Below are 24,463 nucleotides of genomic sequence, written 5' to 3' on the forward strand. Positions count from 1 at the left end.
GAATTTGTTCGAGATGGTTGCGCACCTACAGAAGCAGGAAGAGAAGTTCAGACTCAACATGATGATGCTCCGCATGGGGAAACCGGCCCCCAAGCCAAAGAAAAAGTATAGGGTTCTCAATGAGAATTTGGTAGAATATGCGAGAGAATTGGAAGCCAATGAGATAGACCTGAGGGATTACCTGCGCCGAGTGGCTTACAGATTGCCGTAGGCTTGAGAGAAATCTCATGCTTCGATACCCTCATCCGGGTATATCTCTGCCCTGAGCGCCGTCTCCCGCTTCGAATATCTAATTATTCGACAATATCATGAGAAGAATATACGTCGGAAAGAGCAATGATAATAGTAAGATATGCCTGAATCGAGATAGTTTGGGTAATCTCTTCTGATATGATGATCATATAAAATATTATTATGCGATTGAGGCAGCACCACCAGGTACACCGGGTATCGTCACAGAGAGAGACTCATCCCCCGATATCCTCATTTGGTACATTCCAGCTCCAAGCGCCGTCTCATGCCCTGAATATGCGCAGAGCTACCACATTCGTTTCGCTCTTCCACATCGATGGGTGGATGTTGCCACAACACTTTGTCTTCACATGGGCGATCATGAGCTGTTGACATATGCGGGGCGGAAGTGATGATAAATGATTTGCACAATCCACACTGTCGATCCTTAATTTTGCATTTCACAGTAGTAAAGTGGCTGTTCCCGGAAAGGGGAGAGCTTTCGAAGATTCAAGGGCTTCGGAATCAAAAGCTTTCGACATGAGCTTATTCGGGATCCTGGGTTTCGATCTCGAGAGTTTCGAGCTGAGCCCGTTCGGACTCGGAGATTTCAGAATCAGAAATTTTCGACCTCAAAACTTCCGGGATCCCGGGTTTCGCATTGGGGAGTTTTGGGATGGGATATTCGGGGAAAAGAACCGCAACCCGCAGAAGTCGGTCAGCCGTCTCCAAAGCAGTTTTTTGGCGCCATGGGAGCCTCGTCCCATTTGATGATATCAGTTGCTCTTAATTTGGCAGCTCCTTCGGACTGGTTCTTCATGGGCGAACTGCGAATGTTGTCCTGAACCATCAAGCAGAAAGTTGAAGTGATCGTACGACCGTCCGGGAGCAAGTTGGCGGCGATGCCCGTCCAAGCTACGCTGATAAGTATGTGGCCTCTGGAAACGGCAAGGTGGAATATGGTCGTATATATGTACGAACGTTTTCCCACTGCCACCGGGACCATCAATGAAATAGTGAGAATTGTTGTTATGTAAGACAGAGTTCAGTAACGAGCCGAGGAAACAACTACATAGCTTCGTTTTCTACGGATGACTACAGACTTTTTTTATTCATCGACAAAGAGCTCCTTTTATAGCCCGAGACCATGCCTCTGCCGACACTCCCTCTCAGGGTCAGAGTCCTCGAGAAATAACGAGCAGTCTTCTCATACTCTTGAACTTGTCCACTGGAAGAGCCTTGGTGAAGATAACTGGAAAAGGACTCCAGTAATCTTTCGGTACCACTGGAGCGGGGCTTGACGAAGACCGTAGAGAGCTTTCTTGAGCTTGCACACCCTTCCGCTTTCATCTTCATGAGCCTCCCATTGATACATAAATATGTCTTCTTCCAAGTCGCGCTATAGTTACGTCACATTGCTCCATCTCTATGTCATTCGCCGCTACTATGGAGACAGCGAATCGACGTGAGACGGGAGACTGGAGAACTTATTTCGAAGAAGTCGATGCCAGCTTTCTGCGAACAACCCTTGCTGACCAACCGACCCTTGTATCTGTCCACACTTTCATCCGGTCGATTCTTGATTCGAAACACCCATTTTGACTTGATAACGTTCGCTCCCCCTGGTTTTCAACAAGCGTCCATGTCCCGTTTTCCATGAGTGAGTTATACTCGCTATCAACAGCCTCACGCCAGTTTTTAGCCTCGGGAGAGTTCATAGCTTCGGAGAATGTTGAGGGAACATCCGCAGACAACGCCAGATCACAGCTGAAGATTGCGTGACTATCGAGCCATTCATCATCGGTTATCGCTTCCTGATCAGCCATCGACTTTATGCGTTCTTTAGTGATCTTAGAAGCCACCCGATCAATACTTCCCCGATGACTGTCCTGCGTATCAGTAGAACAACTGGCACCAGTGGACTCCATCTTCTTCGGCGTAATGCAGTCAGAAGGCTTCTCACCGCTATTACTCGAAACTTCATTCTCGGGCTCAGAATCATTTCTCGTTGAGATGTCTAAACTCACTTCTTTCCCCGAAGGAGTCTCAATAAGCCGCACATCCCGAGAAATCTTTATATGTTTGCTTCCCGGGAGCCACAAACGATAGGATTTTGACTTTTCATCATAATCCACAAGAATCCTCTTCTCACTCCTGGCATCCAGTTTACCTCGCTTGACATCCTCAGCGGAAAACGTAGCAGGTACTGCCCAAGATGCGGAGATGAGAAACTGACGGTTTGTGTCCATGCCACAGTTCATACGGCGATTTCCACTCTAGTCGCTTCAGAGGAACCAAATTACGGATATACCCAGCAGCTCTTGCGGCTTCTGCCCACAACATGTTTGGAAATTCCGCGGCTTCCATCATAGCTCGGGCGGACTCCATCACAGTCCGATGCTGTCGTTCAACGTTTGAAGCGACCATTCTCAGCCGGCACGTACGGAGTCGTAAACGGCTGCTTCACTAACTGCCTTCTCAGGAGGTCCTTCATCTTCGATGATTTGAACTCCATGGTATTGTCGCTCCGAACTACTTTCACTCTGTGATCACAAGCTGCTGCCTCGACAAAAACGGATTGCATCGAGGCGAGAATATAGCTCTTTTCCCGCAGAGGGTATACGAAGAGAAACCCGCTACAGTCGTCCACGAAAACCGACAACCATTTGCATCCACCTGGCGACTCAATCCTCACTGATCCGCATATATCGAAATGGATGAGATCTCCACAACTCTTTGCTCGGTCGTCGCACCGCGAAATCGGCAAGCGAGCTTGCTTGCCAAGTATACACGCTTCACAGAGACGACTTATCTTTGACGACTCCAACTTTCTTTTCACCTCAACCCCGGACATCGAATCATGTCGAATAGCCTGCGCAATGGTTTGAAAATTCGCATGACCAAGCCGTTCGTGCCATACTGAGATCGGCTGCGAATCGGGTACCTTCAACCCCGACTGACTGTCTGATCCTGTCAGAGCTCGGAGCGTCATTCGATAGAATCTTCGACCTGCGCGGTCGCCAGTAGCTGCCCGAACACCATCGCGAATGAGAGTCGTGCCCGTACTACTGAAGTTGGCTTCGAATGTGCGTCAACATGCCCACAGAGATCAGATTCTGTTTCACCGCAGGCACATGAAGTGCATTCGTGAGCTCCGCAGTATAACGTTTGCCATTGACCACACTTTCGAAGACAACAGAACCCGTGCCGATTCCATGAATCACATGACCACTCGCCGAGTAGATCGGTTGCTGGTTCTTCGGGAGCGTGTACTCGTCGAACCAGTCTCGTCGCGAAGTCATATGCTTAGCCGCTCCTGTGTCCGCCAACCAAGAATCACGTAGCTCAGCAGACTCGCAGGCAGCGCTCGATAAGAAATCCACGTCCTGACTTTCTTTGCTCACTGAAGCTGAATACGCACCATTGCGTGGAGCAGTTTTCTTCTTTTCCTTTCGGAGCTCGAAACATTGTGCTCGCTTGTGACTTGTGACCCTCTTTCCCGCAAACGGAGCATTTTCCCGAGAACTTGCGCTTCGTTCTTGAATCAGGAACGCTTGCCACCGGAGCAACTGAGTCTTTATCTCTTCGAGGCCAACCCATGAAGGAAGCGCTCCGCCTCTACGGCGCTCGCCTTCGACCTCAGACTCCGGATCCCCTGAGCTCTCTGCCGCGTCTGATGTCCCATTTCGTTCAAACGTCCCCTCCTCTCCGTCAGCGACAGGGAGCCCACCTCCTCCAAACTGAAACAGACGGCACTTCAACCATTAAAGTCGAGCTTACTCAGGATTCCGGCAGTGACTTTCAGGGACGGGAAAGGTTGAAGGGGATGAATCTGTGATACTGTAATCGGATCTTCTACCGACACATCTCATCTATCGCGGTCGGTAGCAAGAGGAGGGACAGATTTTTCACGAACCTCTGCAGTCTCGCTCGATACCCTCATCGAGTTTGTCGCGCATCCGTTTTCGGTTTCTCCGTCCTCATCCTCGTCATCACTGTCGCTCTCCTCAGGCGAATTCATTTCACGGTCGACATTCTCGGCCTCCCCTCCGAACTCAGCGAATGCTTTTATAAAGTTCGAGCCATTGTCGGTAACGCAGGCACCTATTTTCGAGGGCGGAAGATTGAAAGATTCGGGAATCTCATTCACGATTTGGGCGATCCGGTCGAATGAGTGCTTTCCGCAAAAGCGGCGACACGCGAGGGAAGCAGACATCCGATTGAATCCACCATCGATCCAAAGCGCTTTCATACCGATGGAGCCACTTTTGCCTCCCGACCAAATGTCGGCCGTCGTCGATACCCAAGCTGGCTTCTCGAGTACGTCTCTCAAGCGGCTGCGGAAATCCTCATAAGCTCCTTTCAGACTGCGGCGGAGAGTTCCGCGACTTATGAGCTGCAGGCCTTTCTGCTCGAAGCCCAAGAACTTCAAGAAATCTCGGAATGACTTTTCTTCAACGAGGCGCAGCGGTACCGTCGTATGGGTCAAACCTCCTCTGCAAAGCGGAGTTTGCTTTCCGAACTCGATTCTCATTGATTCGTCGTGGATGATGCGACACGAACTTTTCCCATTTCGACAAGAGCCACGCCGTGAATGCAGCAGCCGCTGCAGGCTGACGGTGCTTCCTCATATGGGCAAGAAGATTTGACGTGCTCTCTACGGACACCTTCACCTAGGCTCGTGCTCGTGTTGAATCCTCCGATTGACAAGCCCGGCTTATGACGGTCACGCTTCCCGTGGCTGCCTCATTCTCCAAGACGCCTGCCTCTGCATGGAGCGGCCGGAAAAAAAGGACTTCTCAACGCGTGCCGAACAGCCAGCCTCAACTTTCTCGATGGACCAGCCACAATCACCGCGGAACTCGAATCCATGGCGTCTTGCATGTTGCACTTACTCAATGACTCGCAGAGACTCGCCTGTTCGTCGAGCTCATTGTTTCAAGTCGAAAGCACATCAGCAAGCCGCATTCACTGCGTGAACGCGCATCTGAAATACTTCCCAATTCGATGTCCGATTTCCGATTTCCCAGATTCCACGACTCCTGCAAATAGCAGGCTAGAGGCCCAACGTTTTCCGTCTACGGCTTCCGGAGTGATGTCATATCCCAGGTGGTAGAGGGTAGAGGCTGAAGAAATCCTTAGCGGAGTTCTCCGGGAGAGAATGATTCGAGTCTTTGGGATTCGTATTCGGATCATTCTAGAAATAGTCGAGTAGTGGGTTTGAACGAGCGACCCCCATAGATGTAGGCGGCCACTTCCCCGAGCACTTGTTTCTTGAGGACTTCATTGCAGAAAGCTTTGACCTTCAAGTGAAATATGCGCGCTACCAAGTCTGGTCGGTCGGACGCAGTCGAGCCCGTTCGGAGATGAGTGTTTATCTCTGGCCAAGAGGGATTGCTGGTGAAGGTGAGGAATAAGTTTGGTTTTCCATACTTCGATACAATGCTCATTGCGTCTTGATATTGAGCTATCACATATCTGAGACCTCCAGTGAAAGTGGTTGCGGGGATGACTTGCCGACCCGGTGGTCCTGCGTCATGGTCGCTCAACAGGTGATCTTGAAATCCACGAACAGTGTCGAGTCTCAGTTGTTGTTGATTTCGGCGTATGAAGTCAAGTCGGTTCATCTCAATCTTCAGCCAACTGTCAACGATGGAGTGTTGGCTTAGTTTGCCAGCGTGGTGGAGAGGATTGAACTCGTGGTCTCGAGCGAAGAGCAAAAATGAGTACATAATACTCTTTTTGAGTAACTCTAGTTCGGCGGTCTGATGATGGGTTTAGACGTTCCATTTTTGGGTGCCAACCCTCCCCGCCAATCGGGCTCAAAAGCGGATAAGTTAGTGGATCGCAAAGCTGATGCACATAGCTCAGAGTTTTTAGTGTTCCACTGTTCTCGTGCGCCTCTAAGAGCCGCTCCCCAGGAATGTTGTCGTCGTCCCCTACGTAGACGATCGCAACTTCATTAGCGGTCGCTGCGTTGTACCGACGCTGGTCGTCCGCTGAATCTTTTTTTTTTAAATACAACCCCAGTTTATTCAAACTGTACAAACAAGAACAAACCTGTAGTTTCCACTTCTTGCTCCAATCTTGCTCAAGAACCATCCTAACCGGTCTCAGGAGACGGCCGTCATTTCGCGCTCGTTGACCTTCACCATCAGCCACCTGAGCCATGAGTTTGAAAGACCTTACATATGGATTGTTCTCGTTTAGCATATTGTGGAGAGAGTGGAATATAGACTGTTGGCAGCCGCGGTTGACGGGACGGGTGGTCAATTCTCTCGCAGCCTCCTCAGAGTCCATGATGAGGACTTGCGCGCAGCGAGGGACCTGGCCTTCCTGCGGAGGAAGTCCCCCGATAGTGTGGTACATTTGTCCGTGTACACGGAAACAATAGGGGCCGCTCCCTCGAAGGGGGTTCAACTTTCGCCACCATGGAAGCCATAGCCAAACCACTATTATAATTCCGTATGTTCTGCCTGAAGTTTTGCGATGTGGAGCTCTGATCTGTGTAGAGATCGATCAACGCTTGCGGAAAAGAATGGAAGGTTTGTAGTTTCACTCTGTTGGCGGCGGTAAGCTGTTTGGCCCGCTTTCGTTTTTTCATCAGTGAAGTGGATAGCCTTACATCCCTGGTAAATGTCATCCATGGTGCCGAGAGTGTGAGGGGCCAAGGGCCGGTGCTCAATGTATCGAACGATCCAGGTCGTCGCCAGCCGGCGTTCTGCGGTGCGATGTGCGTGCGTCCGGCGGTGCCGCGCCGCGTTAGTGGCGCGCGAGATCGCGGCTGCCAGTGCACTTTGTTGTGCTCTGCTGTCTCTCGTCGCGGACTGTTCACGGAGAGCTCGCTCGAGGTGCGATTCACAGCGAGCCGGCAGGGAGCTAGTCGTTGTCGGCCGCTCTTCGTAGTGAGCGACGCGGCGGATCGGACCGGAGGCATGGAAACGGATGATGCGTGGTGGATCTGTGATGGAAAGGCTTCAGAAGCCTACGCGCGTAGATTGCTATCCTCAGATGTCTGTAGAATGCGGCAGAAATGTGAGCGCAAAGCAGCAAAATGTGATGAGTCAGAATCTGCTTCTTCGAGCTATTGGTCATCGAATGCACGATCGTGAGAAGCTCGAGACATTGGGAATTTCCCTTTAGTATCTCTGCGTGATCTGAGTATTACCGAAAAGTCTTCTCCGCAGCGTTTTTGAACCCTTAGGAGGCCACATCGGTCTGAACTGACTTATTTATTAAGTTCACCATCTTCAAATACGGCAGCAGAAGTGCGAACAGACAGGTTTCCATAACGTTTTCATCGGAAATCGAGCTTCTGACCGTACGGAGATAAGCCTTTTATATACAGGGGGCATTACCTATCTCGAAATTCGATGTCTTGCCCCTGCATTTCACAGGGGGCTACCTCACCAAGCCTCTCTGCGTTGAATATCATCATTGCGCTCTTGCTCGGGTTGAACATGAGATCTCTCTCCGTACCCACCTTCGTGGAGATGTGGAGGAGTTTCTCGATTTCCTTGTAAGAGTGCGCAATCAAAACCAGGTCATCTGCATAAAGAAGTCCTGGTATCTCCGGGTTAACGATTCCTGTATCATTCATAACTGATAGTTCAAATCCGCAACCTGATTGCATCATCATGGTGTCATCGGAGACTTCCGACGACAAGCTCGAGGCCGAGGCAATGGGCGTGGACTATGATACATTTTCCTTTCAGAGCCTCGTTGAGAAATTGCTCGTGGATCCTACCGGCACCGACTCGGGTTTTGCCAGCGCGCTCTGTCGTTGCATCTGCCAGAGAGTAATTCAAAGGCGGGAATCTGTGTCAAAGATACGCAGATACTTCGAGGATCGTTTCTATTGCTCGAGTTTCGATGATTCGATCGCCGCGGTCTCTCAGAACCCAGTCATGCTCATGGAAAGGTCAGATCTCATTCAAGAAATCGTCAAGTTCATGAGGAATGTCACGAGTACGAGTGTGTCGTCGGATGCTCCCGAGAATCGGCGAGAGGGCGTGTTATCCACGTCCACCATGCAACAGAGATTCGAGATTTTGGTCAAGTCCAAGAGAAATGTCCGGATGCGATCCCCGGACAGTTTCGACGGGTCCTCCGGAATTCCCCCCTTGCAGTTGGAACAAAGAGCGGAAGAAATTCTGAGAGGCTTCGAACGTAGAGAAACGCATGAGTCTGATACCAGTTCTCCTCTAACTAATTTGATCGCTTGTTTGGTCTCCATCCAGCCTACTAGCGTCGCTTCTGAGAGAGCATTCAGCAGGGCCAGACAGATCAAACATTACTCTCGTGAGCGCCTCAGCGATGTCAGATTCAGACGAATAATGTTTGTGAAGAACATGTTGCGTAATCACACTGAGGAAGAATCATGCTCACTCGAGCAGACAGTCGATGCCCATAACGAACCCGGAGCCCAGTCTCAGATTGATGAAGAGCCGTGATTGTAAGCTCGGCGATCTTCTCGTATGATGAGTATAAAAATAAAGAGTTCTAGCCCGATTTTATAAGTTTTTTTGATGTTTAGAGTAGAGAATACGGAGAGAGACAACCGCGTCTCCCCGATGGGATGATTGAGCTCCGTTTGGAGCACGCTTTGGAAATGCCATCGTTGTCAAAGAAGCTCGGCCCCACTGAATCTGAAAATACAGCTCGCGGACATCGCGTCGCTCGACAGAGATTTTTTTCCGGAGATTCTTCTTTTTTCCCCGATGAGATCGGTCCACTCGCGCCCTTTCTGGAGGTGAACCTGGGCAAACACTGCCCCCTCCATTCATGTCTTTACCTATGCTCCTATACTCTCAAGGTAGAAGATGGTGCTGGGGACGCTCCATTGTCGTAGCGAGAAAAACTCTCCGTTACGAGCCCTAACGAGACGTATCATTCAGTTACATTCTTACTCCGTTCAAGAAGGTACGTGCCTACTCGACACCAAAGATTAGGATAAATTCAGCCGACGAAGTTCAGTTGCCGGAAGCGGGCACCACCGATGTAAGGAAGGAGGCGAGAGGCTGACCAGAGTCCGACAAGAGGGTTCGGGGTAGGCATCCAAGTTCGGAACACTGGCGAACTCATACGAGAATTCGTCTCATCCGAAAGGCTCGCCGTGACTGTCCGCTTTTGGGGAACGTGAGCACACATCACTGATTCGGGTCCTCCTCATCGTCGATCAGGCTATCGAGAGGGTGAAGGAGTACAAGATATCGCCCGGGAGACGCGGCTTCTACAGTTATCATAATAAGGGTAAGATCAGAATAAGGAAAAATAGGAGAAAAAACGGAAAGGTAGTAGCGAGCTTTTACCGCATGGTCGCGTGAAAACGTCTCACGTGATTGTGGATTGCGTGAAACTGACGGTAGGTGATCTAATTTTCTGTGTTTATATATCATGAGGATGATTAGACTTATGAGCGGAAGAAATACGGATTATACATATATGTAGGCGGAATATGTTTCCACACTCTGAAACAATTACCGCACAGCTTGAAAACCGTGGTATCCTTGTCCTCGAAATGGTCCCGCAGAAAAATCGCCATACTAGGATTCTCTGTTTTGAGATCGCGGGAAAACCAGAGGCGATCACAGACAGGGCATTTATGCCCGAACTCGTTCTCAAGGAATATATTTTTGAATCTGCGAGTCTGATAGAAGCTATGCGTATGACCGTAAGAGGGAGACATCGTTTTTCCCGGACTGTATCTATATGAGGGTGTGTGGTGGAATAAAATGTGACCTCGTTGTCTGATCGCTCAGTGACGGGCCAAGCTGTCCCCGTACCAGAATCCTTAAGAGTCCATCGACACTGTGGTGGATCAAGATCTACTTCTACCTGGCATGCCACCTCAACTACGGTCTCTGAAAATCGGTGCACCCAATCATTAAGCTTCGTAACTCGTAACATAAGTGTGCCCAGGATTGTACAAGGACATCAATAAGTTAGAGAAGAATGTGATCGAAGCCACGGTTCTAAACGGCGAATTCAAAGGCGAAACCATGCCAATTCGGCGAATCCCGATGATCTCAACAGACGCACCACCCCCGACAGACATGTAACAGACGCGGTAAGACTCGGTTCGCCTATCGCTTGGTGGCTGATCAAGCGAAGCATGGGTGGGTAGAAAACAGCAGAGGATCTGCCCTCCTGGCGCTTTCCACAGCGGGCTCCCTACCTACCTGGGTTCACAGATCGCTCTTCTCCACCGACCCAAAAACGACATGCAATAAGTGCGGCGTGGTACCGGAAACACTTGAGCATATAATCTTCAAGTGCAATGAACAATGAATGTTACTTCACGACAGACGAACTCGCAATCAAACTGGGTTTGACCACCGAGCTTAATCGCAATGCCGTGGAGTCAACGAAGCGCCTCCTCGAAAAATGGGAGCGTGAAGCCACTGGATCCGCTAAGCCAACTCGCGCCTGAATCGAAAGGTTGATGTGTGCACATTATGATACCATCTGATCCAAATAAACCATTGAACCTTTAAAATGCTGGATCTTCATCTGATGCAGTACTGTGTGGGTAATATGGACCTCACTGCTACACTTAAGATCAATCAAACTAAGTATGTGGACGCGCCGTTTACTATGTCATCAGGTTTCAGAAGCACAACATGAATCTCCGAGAAAAGCTCCCAGATTGCTGAAATATATCTCGGTGGGAGAGGCCGGAGCAATGATAGAAGGCAGAGTAAAATCAAAAAGCGTCATGAAACATTCCTACAAGGCTAAAATGACACACACTTATTCACATTCAGTATTCGCGACGGCTCGGGAGAGATTTCTGTGATAGCCTCTGGGGATGTCGCCATTCTCGAGACCGCTTACTAGAGCGGTGGACGTCAGGTGGGTCTGAAGAGCTCTTCAAGCATTTGTATTTGCCGGCTGAGTTAGCATGCAAATAAATACTTCACATTTCCAATTATTTTTCCGGAAATTCGATGAATCGGTAGAGACACTCAGTATGTCTTCTTCCGACACATATTTCGTAATCCGTGGCGCAGCGCGGCAGGGTACGCTCTTACATATCTGTATAATCGAGTTTGTCCCGTTTAGGGTACATCCTATGGACTTGGCTTCGTTTTCTAATTCTGTCTATTTTCCGCTTCCTTCCGCGGTGAGTCTGCCTGGCCCTTTTCCTTTGCCTCTGCGGGATGCCTCCTTTCTCGACCACCGGATTGTCGGAATGTGAGGATGGGACTTCGAAACAGCGGCGCCAGCTCTTGCCTCTCGCTCCTAGTGACCTCTGCGAAGCTCTACTGCCGCTCTTGATTCCATCGCTGATCTCGTCCCTCCGTGATTGTTGGAACATCGCGAGTCGTGCTTCAATCGCATCGTCGAGTTCAGGCTTCCGCGCTCCCGATCGTGCATAGAAAGCACAGAAGAAGGTCTTCGAGAAGCTGTCGAGAACCTTATCGCTTTTTTTTCCAATCACAGCGACGAGGCTGAAGAGAGAATTGTATCGCCCGTAGGTCTTCGATCCGTCAACAGAAACGGCCACGCATTCAGGTACATGGGATCATCGAATCTTCCGGCTTGTCTAGTCTTTACCGATTCCTTCGTGAGATGCTTCCTCCCTGCTGAACTCACATCAGCAACCTCAGCTGCTGATTCGCTCATCTTCACACCCGCATTATAATAGTTAGTCTGTGCCGGCCCTCGAAGGTCCAAGGGCGCCGGCCTCATAGCGAGGACTATTCGTGTTAGGTGACGTTTATCACACTTGTTAGTTGGGAGAAATCAGAGGACCGTGGACTCTCGCATGAGCTCATGACATGAGACTGTTTTGGTTTATTCATACTCTTTTCCTCACAAGAGCGCTGCCGGCGCGGCGCGTATTCCGAACGCTATGTCGCAAGCCTAACATCTTCTTTCCTTCCGCGAAGACCTTTCGCGAGAGGGACGGAGGTACAATGGGTTAGGCCTAAAACATGCGCGCACGATTGGGATATGGGTATCGCGGGAGAAGACTAGACAATTAAAACTAGACAACTATCCTAGACACAATTCTCCTTCACGCGACATTGATAAGATTATGAGTTTCCTTATGATTATGAGCTTCAAACCAGACACAATTGTCCTTCACGCGACATTGATAAGAATATGAGCTTTCTTGATTATGAGTTTTCTTCCCTATTCGCCATTGCCTGAGATTATTCGATATTTATATTATCACTTCACTCATACCTCTGTAGAACTTCAAGGATTCTCCCGTATCTGCTCTTTGGCTGTGTTTCCTGTAGGACTTGTCTGCCTTTGGGTGGTGATTTTTCGGAAGTGCTTTCTTGTCGAGATGTCGTTTTGGCTGTTGTTTCCCGTGCGGTCGGTGTTTCTGGGAGTGGGGGAGGGGAGCCGAGTCCCAGGAACCTGCAGCTTGACTTGGTGCTCCACAAAAACCTCCTGTTTCTGATTAGTTCTGATCCTCCTTCGGTCTTCACTTCATAGGTACGTCGGTTCAGCTTCGCCGTCACCGTTGCAGGCAGCCAGGTTTGAGAGAAATCCTGGGGCGCGACCTCCACTTTGTCTCCGACGCTTAACTCCGGCAGTTCGACGGTGCCAGGATCATGATATAGTTTCTGCTTCTCTTGCCTGTTTCTGATTTTTCCCCCGATGTTATTGTGTATCCTGGGCAGCAGATACTTTTCCGCTGTTGGGAGAAGAGATCTCGTCCTTCTGTTGAGGAACTTCTCGTTTGGCGAGAGGCCATCTTTTAGCGGTGTGTTTCGCCACTTGAGTAGTGCCAGATGGAGGTCCTGTCTGAGTAACCGTGATTTCTTGAGGATTCTCTCCGCAACCTTGACCGCGGATTCTGCTTTCCCATTTCCGGCGTGGTGATGTTGAGCGCTTGCCCGCTGTCTCAGCTTCCACCTATCCAGAAATAGTCGTAACTCGTTAGAGCGGTATCGCGTGTCGGAGTCCGTGCGAAACTGACGCGGTCTGCCAAAGGCGCTGAAGAGTCTCTCAAAGGATGGCGATTACCTTGTTCGTCGTCGCTGTTGCGCCGAGCTTGGAGAGGTCAAAAAAGTCGCTCCACCCATCAACCGTGACCAGGTACTGTTCGCCCCCCCATTCCATGACATCCTGGTGGACTATGTCCCAGGCATGCCTAGGAATTTCACCACTGACTAGAGGCTCGTCTCTTTGTTTGGGTTGATAGGTGCGGCAGGCCTGGCAGGCGCCAACCAGGGACCTTATTTCATTAGAGAGTCCGGGCTAGAAAAGAGCTTGGCGCGCCCGCCTTTTGTTAGCATGGCGTCGATTGCCAAGTGAGATCTGTGACAGCGCTCCAGCATCTCCGAGCGCAGCGACTCCGGAATGAAACAGGCCTGTCCTGGAAAATAAGGCCGCTCTCTGTTCGCAAGTGGTCCTTAAGAGTCCGAAATAGATCCAAGTCCGCGTCAGCTTTCCGCGGCCAACCTCCTTTGATCGCGAAAGACAACTTCCTTGACAGAGGGTCGACCTGGGTATGTCTTCGAATTTCATCTAGGACTGGGTCCGATATCTGTGAGTCTTCATAAATTCTGTAGCGCTCCGGCTCAATTCGGAGCGCTTATTCCCGGGGGTGCTGACCGGCGCCCCGCACGGGAGCACGACTCAGCGCGTCCGCTGTGTGGTTTTTCGAACCCGTGATGTACCGTACTTTTAGGTTGTATCGCTGAAGTGTAAGGCTCATTCGCTGCAGCCGTTTCGGGCAGGCCTCCAGTGGTTTTTCGAAAATTCCCACGAGCGGTTTGTGATCCGTCTCGATCACTACTTCCGGTTTCCCGTATATCATATGGTCGAATTTTAGGCACGCGGATACTATGGCCAGGCATTCCTTCTCCATAGCCACGTACCCCTACTCCGCAGTCGTCAGTGCGTGTGAGTGGTATGCCACCGGTTTTCCGTCTTGGAGCATGACCGCTCCAACTCCTTTGTCGGAGGCGTCTGTCTGAATCACAACTTCTTCGCTAGCGTCGAAGAAACGAAGGACGAGTGCGCTGGTCAGTGCTTCTTTAATGCTTTTCATCGCCTTCTCCTGCTCGACGGACCAATTGAATAGGTTCTTCTTACTCGTCAGCTCTCTGAGCGGTCTGCTCAGCTTTGCAATGCGGGGCAGGAACGCAAGGTGGTAATTTACCATTCCGAGGAGCCTCTGATCTCCCTTGACGTCGGTTGGATTCGGCATGTCGACTATAGCCCGGATGTTGTCAGGGTTCGGTCTGACCCCCTCGGCGGAGATCACATGCCCCATATATCTTACTTCCTTGCATCGGAGCTGGAGTTTATTTCTGTTGAAACGAAGTCCTACCTCTCGAGCTCTCTCCAAGAGCGCTTTCAGGTTGGTGTCATGATCCTGAAGCGCAATTCCGTCATTGTCGCCGCTTCCGAAGACGATGGTGTCATCTGCGAGCACCAGTACTCCGTTTAGACCGTCGCACAGTGTGGCCAAACCCGATTTTAGGCGGCAGAAATTGAAAATGAAAAATTTTGATTTATGTCGTGGCGTCTTGGAGGAAGTATGGGGACCTCAGAAACACACACCAATCAGAAACCGAGCACTTGAATCTCTGTGGAGAGACTCTGGAAAGAGGAAGTTTTTTTTGCTCCGGACTGTCACTTTTTTCTTCCGATTCGTGCTGACGCTCGAGTTTCCGTGGAATCGATTCAGAATGGAGCAAACACCGAATCGTGAGTAAGATTGAGTCTGAAACTCCACGTTTAGCGTTTCATTCGACGAGAATATGCAAATTAGAAGTTTTTCTGAGTGCATCCTTTTTTGCGAAAAAATCCTGATTTTCATGAAATTTCACCGCCGAAAAAGTATATGGACCAGGGCGGACCCGGGCGGCTCATGGGTCGGAAAATCTTCTTTCACCCTCCCTCCTTCCATTTCCGAAAAAAAAAACCAGCAAGTTTTGGCGAACGTGAATGCGTGCTGTTTTCAGATATTCGAATTTGGGTGCCCCGGAGGACATTTGTGGAGACAATCTTTAACTCCCGGAAGAACGAGTGCGTCGATCGGTTGGAGAAACTCATTTTGAGTCATGCTCATGTTGAAATTGAGCAACTAAGCAACAGATCTCACATCAGAAAGCAGATCACCAGGCATGTGTCCCGAGTGAGGGGAAAAATCGAGAGACATAATTCGAAAGCGGAACGTTTCTTCGAAAAAGAAGCCGAATGGCTCGAAGCCAGAAACTTCGAATTCATCGTGCACTACACTGAGCTACCCGCACAAGAAGACGTGCCCGAGGAGCCGGGACCATCAAGAGCGTCACAAGGGACACCTCGAGCGGGACGTCCAGAGAAGAATTTCTCGGACTTGGCGGAGAGGACAAAACGGGACAAAGTCAAAGATCTTCTGCCTGCCGGACCTGCGAAGTTATTGTACGCGGCTTACCGCTCTGTGTTTGCTACCGGAGACCGAAGCAGCGCCAAACAGATCAAAAATGTCGGTACTCCCACGAGCGAAACTCCGAGTATCTGCAAAAATGACGCGAACCTGTGGTTCAGTAGAGACTTTGGCTCTATACCTCGACTGCAAATGGAGCACGCGATCCTACGGTCGCCTTCGGAAGAAAACTGTTTCCTTAGGTCATTCTCTGCTACCATCCTACAAAAGAGTTCAGGGAGCCAAGAAATTCTGCCTCCCGTCCACGGATGAGATGCGCGTCAGTGATGTCAGAGCCGAGACAACGCTGCAAGTTTTGTTGGACCTGACTTGTAGGCGCTTGTGTGAGGCGAACTACTCAACCCTGAGGGAGCAGTTCGACGCTGGATACAGAAGCTTCCGTCTCTTGAGCAAATGGGGCTGTGATGGCAGTGGGAATCAGAGCCGATACAAGCAAGGCTTCAGTGAAAAATCAATGGATGACGGTGTGCTGTTCTTGTTCTCCCTCGTGCCATTGGAGTTGCACGCGACGAACGATCGAATCCGTGTTTGGCGAAATTCCGTACCAGGTTCGACTCGTTACTGCCGGCCCATCAAACTCATATTTGGCGCGGAAACGACGGAATCCACGAAAGAAGAGGTCGCTCTCATCGAAGGTCAGATTGAATCACTGCGCTCGACCGAGATAAGTATGGGTGATATGAATATCTCTGTTTCCCACCAATTGCATCTCACGATGGTCGACGGTAAAGTTATCAATGCATTGACGGATACCAAATCTACCCAGACATGTTACATCTGCAAGCGCACACAGAAGCAACGCAGAGCGAGTTCTGTGCTCCCACCCGATGTGATCGAGAACTACAGATTCGGTCTGTCAACGCTCCACGCTTGGATACGAGTCTTCGAGTTCCTCCTCCATGTGGCGTACAGGTTGAAACTACAGAAGAAGAGGCTTATGTTAATAAGAGTGAGCAAGGAGAAGTAAAAGCAAGGAAGAGGGAGATCCAGGAGCAGTTCAAAGCCAGACTTTCTCTGCGAGTAGATCAACCCAGGCAAGGCTTCGGAAATACGAACGATGGAAACACCGCCCGACGTTTTTTCGAGAAGTCAGCAGAAAGCGCGTCCATCACGGGACTCGATGAGAGCGTCATGAAACGATTCAGGGTTATTCTACAAAACCCTCTCATCTAAATTCGACATAGATGTCGAAAAGTTCGAAGAGTACGCCCGGGAAACAAAAGAAATCGTGCAGGATCGATACGGATGGTTCGGGCTCACTCCGACCCTCCACAAGATCTTGGATCACGGAGCGAATGTAATTCGACACCAACCTGTACCGATTGGCGCTCTGACAGAAGAGGCTCAAGAAGCGCGACACAAAGAGTGTCGCTATTTTCGTCTGAACAACGCGAGAAAGACTTCGAGAAGAGAAAACATCTTCGATCTCTACTCGATGTTGATGATATCGTCTGATCCACTCGTGAATTCGTTTCGTGACGTTGTGGAAACAAAAGGGAGATCCGTGGACGAGGAAGTTGCTGACTTGTTGCTGAGTGGGAGCTCTCGCGATATTCGATGTCACCCGGAAGAATCAGAGCAGCATTCGGACTCTGAGTACTCCGATGCAGACTCAGTAGACTCGAGGCAAGACGCGATTGATTCGAGCTGTGAAGGTGAGGCTGTCACTGACAGTGAGTTCGATTCCGGAGACGAAGAAACATTTTGAGAAAGTAACAGCTCCCTGATAATTTTTGTTCATACGGAAGGCCCGGTATTGCGAGCGGTACTATGTACATATACAATATTGTATGATCAATAAACATCGTATCGTCCAAATTGCCGGCTAAGAATTCTTTCTTCACCTCTTCTCTGCCCCGTTTCGACGCAGAACGATGAATGAAGGCTCAATCGAGCTCCATTGAACAGGTGTGGCCGAGATTGGAGGAGAATCCTCCATATCGATGCGATACGGCGTGCTCCCCAAGCACCAGGCATGGAAGCCATGTTCTACCCTCAGTCGCCAGCAGATAGAGAGCTCACTATTCGTGAGCAGCCTAAGAGCAAGATATCTCCTCTGATGACTGATACGAGCTCGTACTACGAGAATAATCCAAAAAACTCACTGAAATAATTTCTGCCGCCTAAAATCGGGTTTGGCCACACTGTGCGTCGTACGCTTCTACCTGTCGCTGTTGATATTCCTCCGGGGCTGAGCTGATGCCCTGAGGGACCCGAAGGTATTTGTAGCGCCCGATCGGTGTCCAAAATGTGGTGGCATCCGTACTTTCCGGGCTCAGTTTCATTTGATAGAAGCCATCCTTGGCGTCCAACACCGAAAATATCCGTGCTTTGGCCATGAACGGATGATGTTCGTCTAGAGTTTGTATCGGATATCGCGGTCGCCTTATCGCTCGGTTCAGGAACACCGGATCATTCGTGATGCGAATGCCCCCCATTCGCTCAAAAAGAATTCGCCCAAACCGGTGAACACGTCGTCGAATTGTTTGAGTAAGGCGTCTGAGTTGCCATTGTGGGCCTTTACCGAGAATGCTTCCTCTACGCTGCTGCCGAATGAGATGAGTCCGAGTTTCTTGCATGCAGAGCCGGATAACAGCGTGTCTCGATCCTCACGGATAACCTGGAACGCCAGCTTGCGCGACTGACCCATGTGTTCGATCTCGACAAGACATTTGCCGATAGACTCCGTGATTTCGTCTTCATACGATCGGAGGCCGGCCGATTTGGAGACGTCGATCTTTCCGGCAGCGTTCTGTCTCTTCAACACCAAGTATGTTTTGAGACTCATCACGCTGCATGTGGCCCCACTGTCAATTTGTCCTCTCAGCTCGCCGCCTCTGAGAAGTCTCAGCGTTGCGAAGTATCGCTTCTTCGAGCGTCGAGGCTTGGAAACGGCGAATACGTCCTCGTCGCTCAAGGATTCGTCGTCTCCATCCTCTCGCACGGCGCGAGCTTGGTTGCCTTCCGGACACATGGATTCGAAATGCCGGAATTTTTTTACACCGTGTGCACTTGTGGCGGAAAGCCGGGCACCAACTCGAATTGTGTGTGCTTCCGCGATTCTGGCACTGCTTGGTCTGTCGGCGGTGCTCCTGTCTGTTTGATGATTGTCCGGTATGAGGTTGCCTTCTGTTCTGCCATCGCGAGTCAGGATTTTTCCGATGTCGGTCTTTGATGTTGCGATCGATCTTGTTCACGGACTTTAGAGGCGGCTCTCTCGTCTTGATGTCGCTCAGCGTTTTCTCGTTGTCCTCATGGATTCGTAAGGTCTGAGGAACTTCCTCCAGACTCTGTTCTGACTGTTGCCGGAAAATCGCCTCTCGGGCCGATGTCAGATTCGTCCCGGGGACTAGTTGGTCTCGGAGCATTTCGTCTTCGAGCGCGCCATAGCGACAGCGCTTGACTAGGCCCAACGCTCTGTCGTAGAAATCGTGGATCGTCTCACCGCTCACTTGTTGAGTCTTGTGGAAGGAGTACCTCGCGTGGACGATGTTGAGCTGCTTGGCAAACCGCTTGTCGAGGGCGACCACGATTCTTCTCAATGATTCGCATTCCTGAGTGTCTTTCGGTGCGTCATTAGGGATAACGTTTCCGAGACCGAGGTTTCGCAGAAGCTGTCGGTTGTTTTCGCCCAAACAACTTCTGAACGTTGCGATCTGAAGGGATGGCCGTTGTCTGAACAGTCCCTCGATAAGAGCATAGTCTCCGAAGCTTTTTTTGAAGTTTAGCCATGCCTCGTGATTATCGGCTCCAGGAGTGATTTCGAGCGGATTTGGCTTACGACCTTTAATCTTCGGGTCCGTCATGGTGTTGCACTGAACGGTTCGTTGAAGAAAATAAGTTTCTGTCACTGCGCCATGTTAGGTGACGTTTATCACACTTGCTAGTTGGGAGAAATCAGAGGACCGTGGACTCTCGCATGAGCTCATGACTCATGACATGAGACTGTTTTGGTTTATTCATACTCCTTTCCTCACAAGAGCGCCGCCGGCGCGGCGCGTATTCCGAACGCTATGTCGCAAGCACAATTCGGGTGGTAATTCAGTGGGAGTTTCGTATCCGTGGTCTTGAATAATTCCTCTTCGGCCCACTCCAATTTAATCTCGATCCGCGATGTTTTGTCTGCTGGGAGGACAAGAGTGAGCGTCACTTTCTTTGCATTTTGCATCCCACGATATTCGAGAGAACTTCAAACACGAAGGAGAATTCCATCAACGAGACGAATCCGGAGTTCGCGTCGGGGCTCGGTCCGTGGCTCATCCTGGAATGGGTTGTGCTTCCGAGCAGGTGTCGGGAGGCAGGGGGCAGAAGCGAGGGTTTCCCTGAAGATGTCAACTAGCTGATATTTTTCGACGGAGCAAGCCTGATTGGGTGGTCGTGCAAGCCATTCGAAGGGCAGTCAATCGAATTTCTCGATCAGAGACCTCTTCCCGTCCTCCAATAAATAGAGCTTTTGCAGACGGTAAGTTTTTCGGAGCATGGTTTCGAGGTAGGCCGCGAGCGGTCTAGCGCTGGGTTTGCTGGGTTTCCGCCACTATTCGACCTCACCTTACGGTTCGGCAGATAGTGTTAGCCCAGGGACGCCCTGGGCTTGGCGGTCGGTTCGAGACTCATGCGCGGAGGATGCCGACCAGCCGCTCGGAAAACTCATCAGGGTCGAGTCGCTCGGGCATTGGAAGAACGTCGCGGGATAGGTCCAGATGCCTATGTCAAGCCGCTGCGAGCACGGGATACGACGAGGTATTGTCCTGGAATAATCTTCAGCTAGATCGAGTTCGATTCCAACCGGGAAATGCGACTGTATTTTTCCGCCCTCATGCTTTGCGTGGTTCCTGTTGATATTCTTGATGAATCTAGGGGCAAGCTCGTGGCGGAAATGTCTGACCGCCGAGACTACTGAACGCCGCAAAAAGGAGCGCCGGACAACTGAACGCCGGGAGCTCATCAAGCCAACTCGTGCGGAGATTTTGCATCCTTATAGAACGAGCTGAATCCTGATCGCTTCATCTTCATATTCTTCCTGACAGTACTGTCGTTCGTCGTTTAAGAGCTGATACTTGAGTCCGACTTAAGTCGCCAAGAAGCCATTTTCGATAGCTCGCGCACACGGCGGTTTATTCCGAATTACTCTGTTACGGTTTCGGAATACCCTCATTTTCTACGTTTGCTCTCCTTCGCTGCCCTCCCTTAGCTAGAGACCCAGAGAGCCCTCCCAGATATCTATCCCCGCGGCTAACATTCAGCCACTCTACCTGACTTGCTGTCCTGAGCAATGAATTACGATGATCCCTCCTGGATTGCCAATTGGTGACTCTTACATCGATGTTCCCTCATTTCTAACGATTCCCAGTGGCTTTCGCTGTCGCACTGGATACCTTCTCCCCTGCTGCCTGTCGACGGCCGGACTCCGCGTGGATGGAGCCCAAATGCACGGCCTGAACCGATCCTCTCCGTATTGGTGGCTGGCGAGGTCCAGCTTCGCATAAGCTCAGCCAGTTGCTCATTTGCTTCCGGTTCGGCCCCGATTGACGGCGACGTTTCGAGCGCGTCCTGTCCCGGCAAACTCCGGTCTGCGCAGTCGTGGGGTCCATTTCCTTCCGTGGAGTTTTGCTGAGACGGGGGGATTTCGCGGAATGACGCTCTGGTCGCATCCTGAGCATCCACTTGAGGAATAGCTCCGCTGCTGACGTCCTCGGTGCGCTCCTCATTCATAGCTCCCATTTCCTCATACTGTCCCACTGACCAGGCGTCATGCAGTTCTCCTCCCTCGAAGTCTGGATTTTCCTGCGCTACCTTGAAAAGCTTCAGTTGGGAGCAGTGAGTTCTTGTCCGATAAGAACGACTCGCGATGTCGGATATTCGATTGGCATCACCCGGCAGCACCTCCGTGACCATGAGCGGCCCTCTAAACTTAGACTGCAATTTAGTCGCTGTTCCCGTGGCCACCGAGAGCCCACGTAAAACAGCGACGTCTCCAACCGCAAACCGCTCAACATAGGGCGTACGTTGCTTATCGTCGTGCTTGCTGTACTCGTCTTGCGCTCTGGCGAAAGCCATGCTGACTTCCTCCCGCAACGGTTGCGGTGGCCGCCATATCACTGCGTCCTGTTGGTTCTCAATGTGCTGCGAGAACCCATACTTAGGCGGCAAATACCCATGGAGTATTTCAAAAGGTGCCTTCCTTCTTCTCCGGATTTCTACATAGCGTCCTTAGTAGAGCAGTCACGGTGAGATTCATCCTCTCAGTCTGACCGTTCCCTCGCGGATGTCGTGTTTTTTTGCCCTGCTCGTCTCCTTTACCCTGAAGGAACTCTCCGAGTTTCTTCGATGTGAAGGCTGTGCAGCGATCCGATATGCGATATCAGGACCGCCGGTGCCCCGTACCTCATGAGCACACCTCCAAAAGACGCTATCAAATTTGGGGTTTCAGTCGACTCCCCAGCTTCAAGCATCACTTACAGTGAAACCTGACTTAGGGTCCACCCGCGTAATGGGTCCACCTGAGCTATTGGTCCACTTTCATTAGGCACCGATTCGTTCTGCCATAAAACTGCGTCAATTTGAACGCGTAAAGGGTCCACCTGAGGATCGTGTCCACTGTCCACCCTTTTCGGGAACAGCGACAAGCCCTTACCCGCCTAAAGGGTTCGATGTCTAGAGGCTCTCTTTCTTGAATCTGGAGTCTGGTGATGTTGACGGAAGTACGGTGGATAGCTGGTTGACACGAATCCCAGAACTCATCGAAGGCTATGACGCCAAAGATATTTTCAATATGGACGAGACAGGCCTCTTCTTACGTGCTCTCCCGAATAAATCACTCGTGCAGAAAGGTAGTGACTGTCGTGGGGGTAAAATGGCCAAAGAGAGACTATCTATTGCCATATGCTGCAGCGCCGTCGGTGAGAAGTTCAAGCCGTTGGTCATTTGGAAAGGGCTTAATCCCTCGCTGTTTCAAAGGCCAGAATGTGAGTCGACTCGGCGTGTTTTGGAAAGCCAATCCCAAAGCTTGGATGACGGGCGCAATCTTCGAAAAATGTCTCGATGAATTCAATGCTCGCATATAGAGCCTGGGCAGGAAAGTTTTGTTGCTAGTAGACAATGCTCCATGCCATATCCGTCGCTCCATGAGCAACGTTCATCTGCTCTTCTTGCCTCCAAACATGACGAGCAAGCTCCAGCCCTTGGACCAAGGCATAATCCAAGCTTTCAAAGTGCAATACAGAGGCTTGATGCTTCGGTGGCTTCTGACGCGGATGGATGAATGTGAGAGCGCTGCGGATCTCACGAAGAAAATCAACGTTCTTGGAGCACTCCGGTGGGTGATCCAAACTTCGGAAGGTGTACAAGAAAAGACCATCGTGAAGTGTTTCCAACATTGTGGTCTCGGGCTCGATAAGGTAGAAGTGCCCGGAACCGGTGAGGCAGAAGAATTGATATTCGAAACTTTGTTGCGGCTATCAGAAAAGGCTAACGTCTCCGATCCTAAATTTGAAGAAGAAATCCAGTGCCACGCCGACTCTCCAGGCTTCGAGCCCCTCAATGAGAAAGACGAAACGGAAGACAGTGTGGAAGACGAAGCGGAGGACACTTGCGACGTAAGGTCCGCATCGTCCCAACAGGCGCTCCTAGCGATCGAGACCTTGGAGTCTTTCGTATTCGCGGTGGGCGCGATGCCGTCAAATGCCTACGATTCTATCCTTAAGTGAATCGTTTATTTTCGAAACATCGTAAGTCCTGTCTGGAAAAACACCCAAAAACAATCTTCCCCCTGTAGTGTATCCCACAGGATACCGATCCTGGCTTGTGGGGCCATTTTCGAAAGCTCTTGGTGAGAGCTTTCAGAAAAAAAATATTACACCGCCCTCCCTCTCATTCTGTGGCTACACGCGGAGAAATGAGTCTTTGGAGTTACGATGTTTTGAAAATAAACGTTTTTTCCAAACTCAGGAATCTCAGCTTTCCAACGAGGCGCTGCACGACCCCATAGCTCCATTCAATCAAAAGTTACGGGCGTTTTAAGAATGGACCCATCCCCATAGACTTAACATTGATTCAAACGCCAATGATTTTTTTCTCGAATGGCGGGTGATTTGAAATGCCATCGCGAGGCGCGCATTGGGGGAACCGAAAGGCATGGATACCCGACCGACTTTCACAGCGGAGATGCTTGATGCTCGTGTATTCCGCCATGTTGAAAATGGAGAAACATAGATAGCGATGCCTCCGAGTCACCCCGCGAGGACGAATCTTCAATCTCTGGAAGACCGCTCAAACATTCGCCTCGAGCCACCTGTCATCGGGACGGAATCATCCGAAATGGATTGAGCCGTCTTCAGAAGTCAGCCGATCTCGGATTCTAATATCTAACTACATCCGGGTCTCATTGGACCCCGGTTTGCGAAACAGTGACGAGTTGAGAATCAGAGCGCCTTTCTTTATATGGAGAGAGAGGGGTGTCCATCAGAGAACAAAAACTTGCGGACATTCAGAGCCTCCGCAAGTACATCCCAGAGCCATACCAGGAGTTCTACGATGAACTCGCATCCAGAGCCGACCTGGACTTGGGTGATGATTCGGAGTATGATTCCGAGGGCGAAATGAATAAACTTCAGTTTTCCTCATTGGTTGGTGCGTTCTTTCTCTCATTCAATCCATTCTCATCTTCAGTATATTCTCCTACAGCATGATGGGAGAGAAGTCATTTTGCAGATCGGAGGTCAATGTTAAGTCTATGGGGATTGGTCCATTCTTAAAACGCCCGTAACTTTTGATTGAATGGAGCTATAGGGTCGTGCGGCGCCTCGTTGGAAAGCTGAGGACCTGGGCTAC

General features: G+C 50.5%; 3 pseudogenes; 1 reads left to right on the forward strand and 2 right to left on the reverse strand.

Moving 5' to 3' along the window:
• The window catches only part of LOC114828043 (uncharacterized), a 10,955-nt pseudogene extending 1,180 nt beyond the window's left edge, over positions 1–9,775 (reverse strand).
• Positions 9,776–12,416: 2,641 nt separating this feature from the next.
• LOC114828044 (uncharacterized) lies at positions 12,417–19,440 on the reverse strand (annotated as a pseudogene).
• Positions 19,441–22,124: 2,684 nt separating this feature from the next.
• Positions 22,125–23,340, forward strand: LOC100899525 (tigger transposable element-derived protein 6-like; annotated as a pseudogene).
• The last annotated feature ends 1,123 nt before the right edge of the window (positions 23,341–24,463 follow it).

This window comes from Galendromus occidentalis, unplaced genomic scaffold, assembly GCF_000255335.2.
Source record: "Galendromus occidentalis unplaced genomic scaffold, Mocc_1.1 scf7180000075452, whole genome shotgun sequence".
In the NCBI taxonomy this organism is placed as follows: Eukaryota; Metazoa; Arthropoda; class Arachnida; order Mesostigmata; family Phytoseiidae; genus Galendromus; species Galendromus occidentalis.